Source organism: Pinus tabuliformis, chromosome J (genome assembly GCF_031772625.1).
Source record: "Pinus tabuliformis cultivar Carrire ecotype Pingquan chromosome J, CPIR1, whole genome shotgun sequence".
NCBI lineage: Eukaryota > Viridiplantae > Streptophyta > Pinopsida > Pinales > Pinaceae > Pinus > Pinus tabuliformis.
The window spans coordinates 1,647,662,190-1,647,673,987 of record NC_142295.1 but is presented as its reverse complement, the minus strand read 5'-3'; the positions used below and the strand labels follow the sequence as shown (position 1 = coordinate 1,647,673,987).

General features: G+C 40.2%; 1 pseudogene; it reads left to right on the top strand.

Annotated features, from left to right (window-relative positions):
- Positions 1-7,793: 7,793 nt before the first annotated feature.
- On the top strand, positions 7,794-8,246 carry LOC149233855 (callose synthase 5 pseudogene; annotated as a pseudogene).
- Positions 8,247-11,798: the final 3,552 nt, after the last annotated feature.

Sequence of the window (11,798 nt, the reverse complement as noted above, 5' to 3'; positions counted from 1 at the left end):
AGAACTGGAGCTGTAGATACCAGCTCCTTTAATTCTTTGAAGGCTCGATCACATTTCACTGTCCATAAGAAGTCAACATTTCCAGTTAATGCATGTAAAGGTGCGGCAATATGTGAATAATGTTGTATGAATAGTCTATAATACCCGGAAAAACCAAGAAAACTGTGTACCTCTGTTTGATTAGTGGGGGTCGGAATAAGCAAAAGTATTTGAATTTTAGCTGGGTCTACCTGAATACCAGCTGCTGAAATATAGTGTCCCAGAATGAGTCCTTCGGTCATCATCATGTAACACTTTTCGTGACTCAAGCAAAGTCTGGTAGCGATGCAGCGCTGTAGGACTTTTTCGAGAGTATCTAGAGCTGGATCGAAGTCATCTCCATATGGTGTGAAGTCATCCATGTAGACTTCCAATCCATCATTAATTAGATCTGCAAAGATGCTAAGAACAGCCCTTTGGAATGTGGCTGGAGCATTACATAAACCAAAAGGTAAGACTCGATAAGCGAACGTTCCCCAGGGACAAGTAAAGGTAGTCTTATCCTGGTCTTCAGGGGCAATCTGAATCTGATTGTATCCGCTGAAGCCATCCAAGAAAGAAAAGAATTTCTTGCCTGCTAAGGTGTCCAGTACCTGATCTATGAATGGAAGAGGGAAGTGATCTTTTTGTGTGGCTTTGTTTAATTCTCTATAATCCACACAGATCCTCCATTTCCCGTTCTTTTTAGGTACTACCACAAGTGGAGAGACCCATTTGCTGTCAGAAATAGGATAAATAAAATCAACATCTAAAAGTTTCTGAAGCTCAGCTTTTACAACATCTTTTAAATGGGGGTTGAGTCTTCTTTGCGGTTGCCGAACAGGTCTTGCATCTTTTTCGATATAAATATGATGTGTGCATAGCTGGGGATCAATCCCTTTCATATCGGGATAGTCCCATGCAAATGCCTCCTGATACTTTCCTAACAGCTGGATGAGTTTTGTCTCTTGATCTGGTGTTAGATTGGCATTAATGTTTAAAGTTTTCCCCAGTTCAATTTGCACTACTTTGCTATTAGCGACAGAAGTCACAGGTATAATTTGGTCATGTTCATCTTTTAGAGGATCCTCCTCTAATTCGTTATCAAATGCCGCTTTTATCATAAAACATTGTGTATACGATGTGGATTCTGTTTGATTAATGAATTTATTGATGGCATCGTCTTCCGTTTGATCTTTGAAATCTAGCGCTTCCTGGACTGTTAATGGGGGTCTAATATTGTCAGTGATATATGAGGCAGCGCGCAAGTTGGTTCTCATCATCGCGATGCTTGGCTGCGCTGGAGGGTACAAGATTAAATTTTTGATATCCGGCCCTCTGGTTATGGTCATGTTTCCCTGCCGACAACCAATGTAGGCGTCAGCAGTAGCGAGCCATGGTCTACCTAGAATTAGCGGATGTCCGTCTAGTCGGGTTCTTGGATTAATTATCAGGAAATCGGTCGGGTATTCCCAGGAATCCACTGAAACCATGACATCATACAAGGTGCCTTCTGGTCTAATTACTGATCGGTCAGCTAGTTCTAACAAAGTGGAAGTAGGTTCTACCGATGTAATTCCGAGTTTCTGGCAAGTCGATGTTGTCAGGATGTTAATTGCAGCCCCTAGATCAACTAAGACGTTGGTCAAGGTCTGCCCATAGATTTGAACGGTGACAATTGGGTTTCCAGGGTCCTCGTATTTGACTGGTGTTTCTTTTCCTGATAGGAGGTCAGATAAGGTGCCGACTACCTGGACTCTTGGGTTAGAGGTTAGATTTCTTTTTGATTTTCTGCTACACAGGTCTTTTATGGTTTTCGCATATATGGGGATATCCTGTATAGCTTGAAGGAATGGAATTCTTATATACAAGTTTTGTAGTTCTCCCAGAATATCAAAGTCTGGATATTGTGTTGGTCGTGGAATGGCCAATCGTTCTGGGAAAGGTGGAGGAGATGTAATTACTTGCTGATGAGCCTGGTCTTTATTTACATCTTCCTGTTGTGATGGCTGTTCTATAGGTAACTGATCTTCGATGTGAGTTGTTCTATGTCCCTCAGTTTCTATTATTCGTCCAGATCTTAACTGAAGATCATTGCACTCCCGCAGATCAGATTCAATCTCTAAGGATTCTATAATTTGAAGAGATTGAACTGGTCTATTATTTGGATTAGGGTTGGGTTGGGCTGGGAGTTGCGGTCTCAGATTAGGCTGGGGATTTTGTTGTAAGGCTGGCAGAGTTGGTTGAGGGAGTGGAATTGATCCTGCTGGCTGATATGTCGATCTTGGCCAGCTTGTCTGCCAGGGTGAACCTTGCGAAGTAGAAGGGGTCCACTGCGGAGGATATGAATTATTCGGCCAATATGGTGGGGGGTAAGGGAAGTTTGGCCAACCAAATTGGGTCATCCAAGGATTCGGAGTAGGAAACATTTGAGGTGACCAATTCGAAAACGGGGGCTGAGACTGGTTTTGCCACATATTCTGTTGCTGAGCATTGAACTGCGGGGGCTGAAAAGAAGAGGAGGGGTCAGAAAACATACCAGGTTGCCTAGGCTGCCATTGACGACGCTGGTTAATAAAATATGCTGATTCTGGCTCCTCTTCTGCTTCTCTGTATACTGCCTTCAAACCAGGAAGTGAGGGGCAGCTTTCAGTCAGGTGGTCCTTGGTACAGATAGCACATATTTGGACTGTATCCAGCGGGCATTCCTTGTGGCTATGTTTCTTCCTGCATCGAGGGCAGAAAACCGCTAGATTCTGTTCCGCCTCTGCTTGCTTCTGTTTAGCCTGCACAATATCAAGCTATGTAGTTAATGTTCCAAGGATATTAGTTTTAAAATTTTCTAGCAAATTCCCAAGTTCCACACGTGTTACTCCCTCTGTTGATGTTCTGTTATCTCTGGTAAAGCGATCATATTCTGTTGGTTTTATCCTCGTGCTGCCTCTTGAGCTCCTGATGCACAAATCAATGATATCAGCAAAATTTTCCTGATAAATGTCTCCTTTCCCCATAATATTCAACGTTTCAATCCATTGTTCTTTCATAACTCTAATTAATGCGGTTTTCAACACGTTATCAGGCAGAGGTAACGATGCATAGGGAGATCTTTGCAAGTTATATTGAAAACGTTCCACATATTCTTCTAGAGTTTCATTTGGTCTGGCTGACATTTGAAAGATTTCATCTTTTAGTTCTCTTGACCTACAGTAATCCTGATATTTCTTTAAAAAGGCTTCTTTCATTTGATCCCAATTGTTAATAACCCCACCACCTAAGCCCATAAACCATCTTAACGCAGCCCCTTTTAATGTGGAGGGGAACAATTTTAGTTTCTGGGGATCGGTGGTGTAATCGTATCCTCTACATAATACATCAAATTCGAACAAGAATGCATCCGGATCTTCTGATGTAAGGCCATGAAATGTGGGGATATGCTGAAGAGGGATAGCTTTCATGGGCACATTTGCTGCAGAATCTACTATAGGATATTGCAATGTGGAGGTCTGGGCGTTTGGCTGATTCTGCGCCATGGGATCGAATATATGCCAGTAATCTTCAGGAATTTCCAAGAGAGTGTTCCTTGGTTGAGAAGGGGTAGTCTTAACAGGGATTGTTTTAACAACACTCCCTTTATCAGGGATAATGATGGTCCCAACTTTCTGAGGTGAATGAATTCCTTCAACGAAGATTTTTGCAGCGCTTCCTTTATCCGGGGTATTTAAAGGCTGGTTTGGTTCAATAGGAGATCTAGGTTCCCCGATTTCCCCTGTTTCTCCTCCTCCTTCGCAAAGGTTACTAAGATTCCCTTCATGCAATGGTCCAGGAGTCAAATTTTCAATTTCTTGAAAGTCCTGCTCCTCTGTTTGACTGTGCACTTCAGCAAAGGCTTCAGATGGTGATCCCGAGGCCTGAAGGGAACTAGCAGGCTGTTTAGAAGTGATTTTCCTATAACCTACTGATGGCTGAGAGTCAGCTTTCTTATAGATTTCGTCTATGAAGGTCGTTCGTCCAAGGGTCACCGGCCCCTTGGCTTTGGGTGGAGGCTTTTGATCTTTCTCTGGCTTTTTCTGCTTAGTCATGCACTCCAATTAAACTGCTAAATCCTATTTAACCAATCAATTCCGCTAGGAAAGCGGACGGAGGAGCAGGGCTTTTACATGCTCCGCACGCAGGTTCTTACCTTCCGTTTTTAAAATCCAACTCTCCCCTAGCAGATTCGTACACTACCCTGTTTAAAAGACAAATGGCTATACCCTTTCCCCGGCAACGGCGCCAAAATGTGGAGCTGTAACAAGGGCCTATTTCACCTCTAGTTATCTCACATTACAAGTCAATCCGGGAGCGTTTTGTTATTGTAAAGGGTATCTCAATTTGAGGTTATTTGTCAGAGTAATGTTTAGTAGTATAGGTCTAAGAAATACAAGAGTAAATGGATGCTAAGATATGGCTAAATTACTTTTGCAGAAAGAAATCACACACATCAACTTTACCAGTCAAGGGTACGGAAATAGTAACCCATCCCTCTAGAAACTGATAAAGGAAAAGGAATTAGAGTATGGATCATGGATCTGGGAGCATAATAGCGTCTGCTGTGTCTCACGACAGCCTTGGTCCTCCTCCCACACCAAACCAATGAATGCAAGTAAAAAGGAACAGCAAGAAAGCAGAATGGAACGACAATTCAGAAATGGAACAGCAGTAAAAGGAACGGCAGTAAAGAAACTAAATCTCGCGAGTTCAACACTCTCAATTCTTGGCATCAACTTACATACAAATAAAGAGCAATATTTTATACAAGTAGATAGCTTAATCAAATGGAACAACAAACCACCATAAACAGGAAACGTCAATCATATACAAAAGTAGACAGCTGAATCAAATAAACAGGAAACGTCAATCATATGTACACATAATCTGAAATGATCACCAGTAGTCCACACACAGCGTTAATTCCATCTTCTTATGATCGTCACTCCAACCATATGTAGCTAAAACATTCCACTTATAAACTCTGTAACAGAAGTGAACAACTCAGAACAATGTTATGTGAACAATTATGGAAATCTGATGTAAACTTGTTACAAAGATTTATAAAAGGAAAACTACTGATGAACGAATATGGAACAGCATGTAAGTATATCAGATTATTAAGAGCAATAAACAAACCACACAAAGCCAAACTGTAATGATAAAATCAGCCAGTGTCCGTTGGAGCCGAGCCCTTAGCTTCCAATGGCACACCGCCGTAGCTTACTTCAGATGCAGAGAGAAAGTAATACCAAATATATTATATTAACGCATCAATGATAGTACAGCAAAACTAAGTCTCAAAGAGACTCGATAGTCTGAGTTTAACTGACCGTGAAGTCTGTAAACAGAAAGTAAAGATACGAGATAATCAAAAAGTCCCTTAAGTCTTCGATGCTGCGCCTTTTTATACAGGTAATGGTGGAGTTAACTATACAACAAAATAATTGAAAGTAATGATCCCTCAGGATCAAAGATCCTGAGGGATCTGTTAAACTGTTAACTCCTCTCTTTTCTTTGCCTAGCCTTCCAAACTGACAGTCCTTCATCTCGTCCTGGATTGATCTGCCGTGATTTACTCGCCCTGGTCTGGATTTTATTTGTTTCTGGAGAGACAGTCGTTATCTCCTCATGGAAATCCCGTTTTGCATCGCGCCTTCCTCCTTTTGTCTTTTCCTGCATAGAGAAGATAACTATTAGTGATTGGGTCATTTGTGCTCATTCTCATTACATTCTCCTTACTTTATAACAAAGAAAAGGTTACAACTATTGCTTGAAACACAACTAAGTTACTCATTAAAACATACCTTTCCAATGCTCTACAGCTTGCTGGCATCAATCAAAAGACTGCAGAGTTCTGGGAAATGGGAGAACTGTTCTTTTGATGAAGCCTGGAAAATAGAATACAACGTCTCAAGAAAATCAACTGTGCCACCTGGTTTATCTTATTAAGAATGCCATTATGAATTTTCCACCTGCCCACGGAGATGTTTTCCTTGTACGATTATCTCTTATGAAGGCAGAGTTCAGCTTCTAGAGATTATACAGGTTCCAGAGGAGCATGCTGGTGAGTTCAAGGCCATTTTCACCTGCATCTGTGGTGGTGCAGAGATTGGGCAGGCGATAGCAGAAGATGGAAGAATCCCATTAGTCTCTTTTACTGGAAGCACGAAGGTTGGACAAATTGAAGAGAAGACACGTAATGAAGATTTAGAGAGGAATGAGGATTTAATGCCCATTGTTCTTGTAACCAGTGAGGATCGAATAGAAGCTCCAGGGCTCAAATGCCTTGCCAAAACTCTTGTCAATGGAGGTTGCTTCAATGTTCATGTCTACGCTACTGAATCAGATAAATCTGGAAGCGGGCATTGCTTATCGGTTCGTCAAACGCTGGTTGCAAGATCTGTTGGCATCAAAGGGGCTAGAGCTTATGAGGTTTCTGGTACCCCAGTAGATTGTGTTTCATCAGGTTTATCTGGAGCACTCTTTCCTTGGAAGAAGTTTTTTTTTGGTAATTAGTGGATTCAACAAGGGTTCGGAAGGTGGATGAATTTCGTCAGAGGTTAAGAATGCGGGGTCTCAGATCCCATCCAATGTTTTGTCGAAATTCCACGCAATTACATGTGATTCCGCTTCTTGCTTCCCGTTCACAAGCTTTGAGGTATTTATTTGTTCGATGGGAGTTGGACGTAGCAAATATACATGTTTTCGTGGGAGAAACTAGTGATACAGATTATAAAGAAATGCTAGCGGGCTTACATAAAACCATAACTTTAAAGGGTGTAGTGGATCATGTAGTTTCTACAGAAGCTTTGAAATGGTCAAGGAAGGTTGTCATTCATCCTGGCGACCTCCAATCCCTATGGCGCCTTGCTGCATATTATTCTCTGAGCTATGGCGATAAGGGAAGCTATGAGACGACATCATTATTGCTTCTGTGGTAAAGATAGCGTGAATTGCAGTTTACATGGTGTGAGTTCGGCAAAATATGTAACACGTTTCAAGACTCACAAAGGGTTTTGGGATGAAATAGCCGAGAAATTGAAAGAAAAGACAGGAAAATGTGTATCGCCATGGAAGTTTTGTACCAAGTTCAGGACCATGAAAATAAGATACCTTGCAAAAAAGCAGAGTGGTGTTCAACACCAAAATAAACATGATGAGGAACTTTTTGGGATACTCGAGGAAATGTTTGGCAATGTTCGGAAACACAGATCAGACAACCATGGCTCTTCCAATGCTAGTGGTACCATGTTTACAAAAAGAAAATCCCTGGAACCTCTGCGTCTATTTGAGAAATCAGAACAAGAGAAAGAAGCCTGAGGTTAACTGGAATGAAAGCATTTTGCTGGGTGAAAGAACTGAAAAACAAGATGATGGAACTTGCTTAAAAAAACAATGGAGGAGACGGTTGCATGATGTCTCATAATAAAAGGGTTTCAGCCAAAAATTATTCAGAAGATAGCAAAGAGGCACACGAGGCATATGCTGGAAACATCAGAAAAGATATTTGAATATTGGGAAGATTGGACCAAATGGATAAACACTAGGGGTGGTATTGGCATCCCTGCAAACAAAAGCTGGGAATCTTGGTGGGAAGAGGAATATGAGCATCTTCAATATACTGGATTCTGTGGACGAATATTAGAATCTCTTCTTGCCGTCAGGTTTTTTTTGTACCAATATGGCCTGGTGTATCATTTAAACATAACAAATGGAAACAAGAACATCATTGTCGATTGGCTATCATGGCTTGTTATTTTGGCTGTAATGCTGGTATTGAAGGTGGTGTCTGTGGGACGAAAAAATTTAGCGCAGATTTCCAACTAATGTTCAGACTACTCAAACTCTTTCTATTCCTTGGATTTGTCATAACTATTGGAACACTATTTTCTGCCTTCCATCTGACTGTAGGAGATTTATTTGCAAGCATTGTAGCCTTTATGCCAACATGTTGGGCTTTACTACAGATAGCACAAACATGCAGACCGGTGGTGGTTAAGATTGGTTTCTGGGATTCGATAAGGGCTCTTGCACGTGGATATGAATATGTAATGGGCCTAGTGATTTTTACCCCTGTAGCAGTGCTTGCATGGTTCCCTTTTGTCTCAGAATTTCAGACTCGGTTGCTATTTAATCAAGCTTTCAGCAGGGGTCTACAAATATCCCGCATATTGGCTGGTGGAAAGAAGCATAACTAATTTGGACACATATATCTAATAGAAATGTCAGCAAGGAAATGGAGCGAGAGCTTCTCACTCAATATAAACAGGTTGAGAGGGTAAAGTGGGGATTGAAAGATGAAATTTGTATTGCTTCTGCTGTACAAGATGGTATAAATCGTGGTGCACATGGTGTGACATCTTTAAAAGATGCAATGTCTTTTTCCAAGCATCAAGCGTTTTGGACTGAAGTGACTAGAAAATTTAAAGAGGAGATTGGGCACTATCTATCAACAGATAAGTTGTTTCAACAGTTTAGGAGCATGAAGTACAGGTACTTGAGTATTAAGCAGAGTGATATCGAAGAATTAAACAAGCATGATAAGGACCTTATCAATCTACTTGAACAGGTTTTTGGCAATGGTAGTTGTGTCACTTCTGATTCAGATATTAAAAGACAAGACAAATCTGGTGCTCCTTTTTCAGGCAATGAAATTGAGATAAGGTATACAAACAGAGTAGAGTCGAAGATTGTGTTTGAAATTACACAGCAGTTTCGTAGCGCGCTACGAAACTACTGTAGCTGCACGTTACAATTGAATTGATCAATTATGATTGACAAAGCAAAAAATCTTTTTGAAAGGTTTTGTCATCACACAGGTACATGGGAAAGGCTTACAGCACATCAAGGACGTGGCAGTCTGCTCCATTTTGGGTAATTAAAGGATAAAGGACGTGTTTCTTTGGATTCGAACATTTTGAGGCAAACCAAGGACCGACAAACAGGGGCAGTTTCCTATGTTTCAGGGTAACGGAAAAGATGTGTCATTGAAGATCAAACATGAAGCATTAAAGGTCCATCACAGCCAACGCCAGAAGGGAACCAGATGTCAGAGAACGAAAATGATTGTAAACCAAGACTGTCACGGTGTTAGAATCCTACTTGATTTAGATCTCTAAAAACTCCAGTCAACTCTTTGTTGTATTTATTAAGTAGTTAGAGTTTAAGAGTGGTTAGTATTAGAAGTAGCTTTCGAATTCCCCTCATGCTGGAGGAGGAATCTCGATCAGTTAGAATAAGATCTCTATATAGAGCTGAAACAACAATGTAATCAGGGTTGGAAAACTTTATAACAAAACTTGTATTTGGCTTATAGAAGACTCATTTTCAGTAATATAATTTTGACTTTACTTCTCAGGATTCATGAAGGATTTATTATGTTCAGAATATGTGATGTTGTCCTTTTCTTAATTCTTACAGTGGTATAGATGTATAATCACTCAGAATTCACTGAATGTGCTCTGATTTCCTGTATGCATTTATAAACTGTGTGGTTCCATATGAGTTGATGTTCTGAATGTCTAAATGCTGAATGCCCTGACTTCTATGTAAGATTGAGTTCACTGTTATATTGAGGTGTTGTTGACTCCATAAGCCCAATGGATAGTTGTTTAATGTATTTCCAGCATTCATATTTTCCACAGTTGTTCTATAAGGGTTAGCCATCTTATCTTTAATCAAAATCATTAATCCTTTAAGAGAGAGCCCTCTCAGGTTGAGGAGGCTAAGCCTCAGCCTAAAGTAGGTCTGAAATAGTTACTTAGAGTCAACCTGACCAGCAGCCTATCAGGATCTGATTTTGAGATAACATTTTGGTGCGTCTGCCGGGAGCCTGAAGATTATTCATTCCTGAAATCAAGAGACTGAACTTCTGAAGGTAGCAGGAGCTCAGAAGAATTTTCGAGGCTGCAATCTACCTTGGCGACTCCATTGTTGAAGAATTCGAAATTCATAGATTCATGGTGATTCCACTGGAGTTATGAAGGACCCAAATGCTACCATTCTTATTTCAAGGTATGCATGCATAAATTTTTTAGGAATTCATGGTTTCCCAAATCATTTTCCCAAGGATGCATATTTTCTAAGGAATGGTCCAAAATTCAACGGAGAAGATTTGAGTTTAACTTTGAAGCATCTATCTGAGTTCTGTGATTTTATCGAGCTTCTTAGAGTTAAAAATGAAGATGTTTGCATTATGTTGTTCTATGATTCATTTCAAGGGAAATGCAAACAGTGGATTGAAAGCTTTCCTGCCAAATCCATTAAGTCATTTGAAGACTTTTGGTTTATGTTTTTGGAGGAATGGATAGATAGATCAGAGTTGGTGGCAAAATCTCCTTCAATTCAAGGTTTCAAACAATGGAATAATGATCATAGTAATGGAGAAACAAATGAAAATTTTTCTTTGTCCTTGTCCTCGTATCTAAAATCATTTGAGTGTAAGGCAGAGGATAAGATGAAATTTTTGGATGAAGTTGCTGAGGACATTGAGAAAGACATTGAAGGTTTAGAAGGTCAAATTCAGGCATATAGTTTTCATAATCATGATCATTATTTTCAGAAGCTTTCTATGGCAGAACACAAGGAGAGAGTGTTGCTTCCTTTCTCTTTCACGATTGAGGAACTGTACACTGTTGTTGAAGATCAGTTTGCACAACCAGAAAGTTACAAGAATCATCAAGCTGATCATGTATTCTGGGATCCTATAGCCAAATATATGGAAGAGTTTTACTTTCCAGTGTTTCAGTTTTTCTATGAAGATCAGAGGCAATTTCAGTGGCAGTGGTCATCGCAATATCATAGTGGCTCTGAACTCCGATGCAGTCAAAAAACTCAAATATCAGATAAGACAAATGATTGGCTACATTGGAAATTTCACATTGATTGAGCTGAAAGAAGTTTGAATTGATAGGGTAGGTAGGTAGGAAAATGCAAATAAGCTCAAGGTTGACTGAGCATTTTTTTTTTAGTAGATATAGACTTCTCTCTCCTATGGTGATCATCAAGCTCAAGCCTGAGGTGAAGCCCCCAGAATCTTGAAGGGGATGCTTGTCAAGCAAATTTCTGTTTGTCATAAATGGATAAGGCACTGGACCTGCGAGTTCTTAGTGTACTACAGGAGCACACTATCCCAAGTGGAGCCACTGTTATCACTTAAGAATTCTAATTTCAAAACCGCTCACAATAGTTTGATGGTAAAAAATTCGGTGCTAGTCTAAGTTTGATTTTTGTTTTTAGAGTCTTGAGTCAACTATGTATTCTCATTCATCACCTGTCATTCTCATTCATCCCCATCTCATAGCCATGTGTCAGTTTTGTTCAAAAGTTACTATGTGTCACAAAGCTCTTTAGGTTATTTCGTAGCTCATGTAATAATTTTGAAGTGTTTCCGCAGCGCATAAATCCTTTTAGCAGTTTCGCAGCGCAACATGTTTTAGGGGATTTCATGCTGATCCATAACAAATCTCACCCAGCTGTCATATTTATCAGAATCCGCTGTGTCTTAGGTCGTTAGGTATCTTGGTACTGGCACATGTTTGCAGTTGTTGCTGAGAAAGAGACAAAGGGTTCTGTTTACAATCTGCATGTATTTAATGGAAAGTTGCTTGCTGGCATCAATCAAAAGACTGCAGAGTTCTGGGAAATGGGAGAACCGTTCTTTTGATGAAGCCTGGAAAACAGAATACAACGTCTCAAGAAAATCAACTGTGCCACCTGGTTTATCTTATTAAGAATGCCATTATGAATTT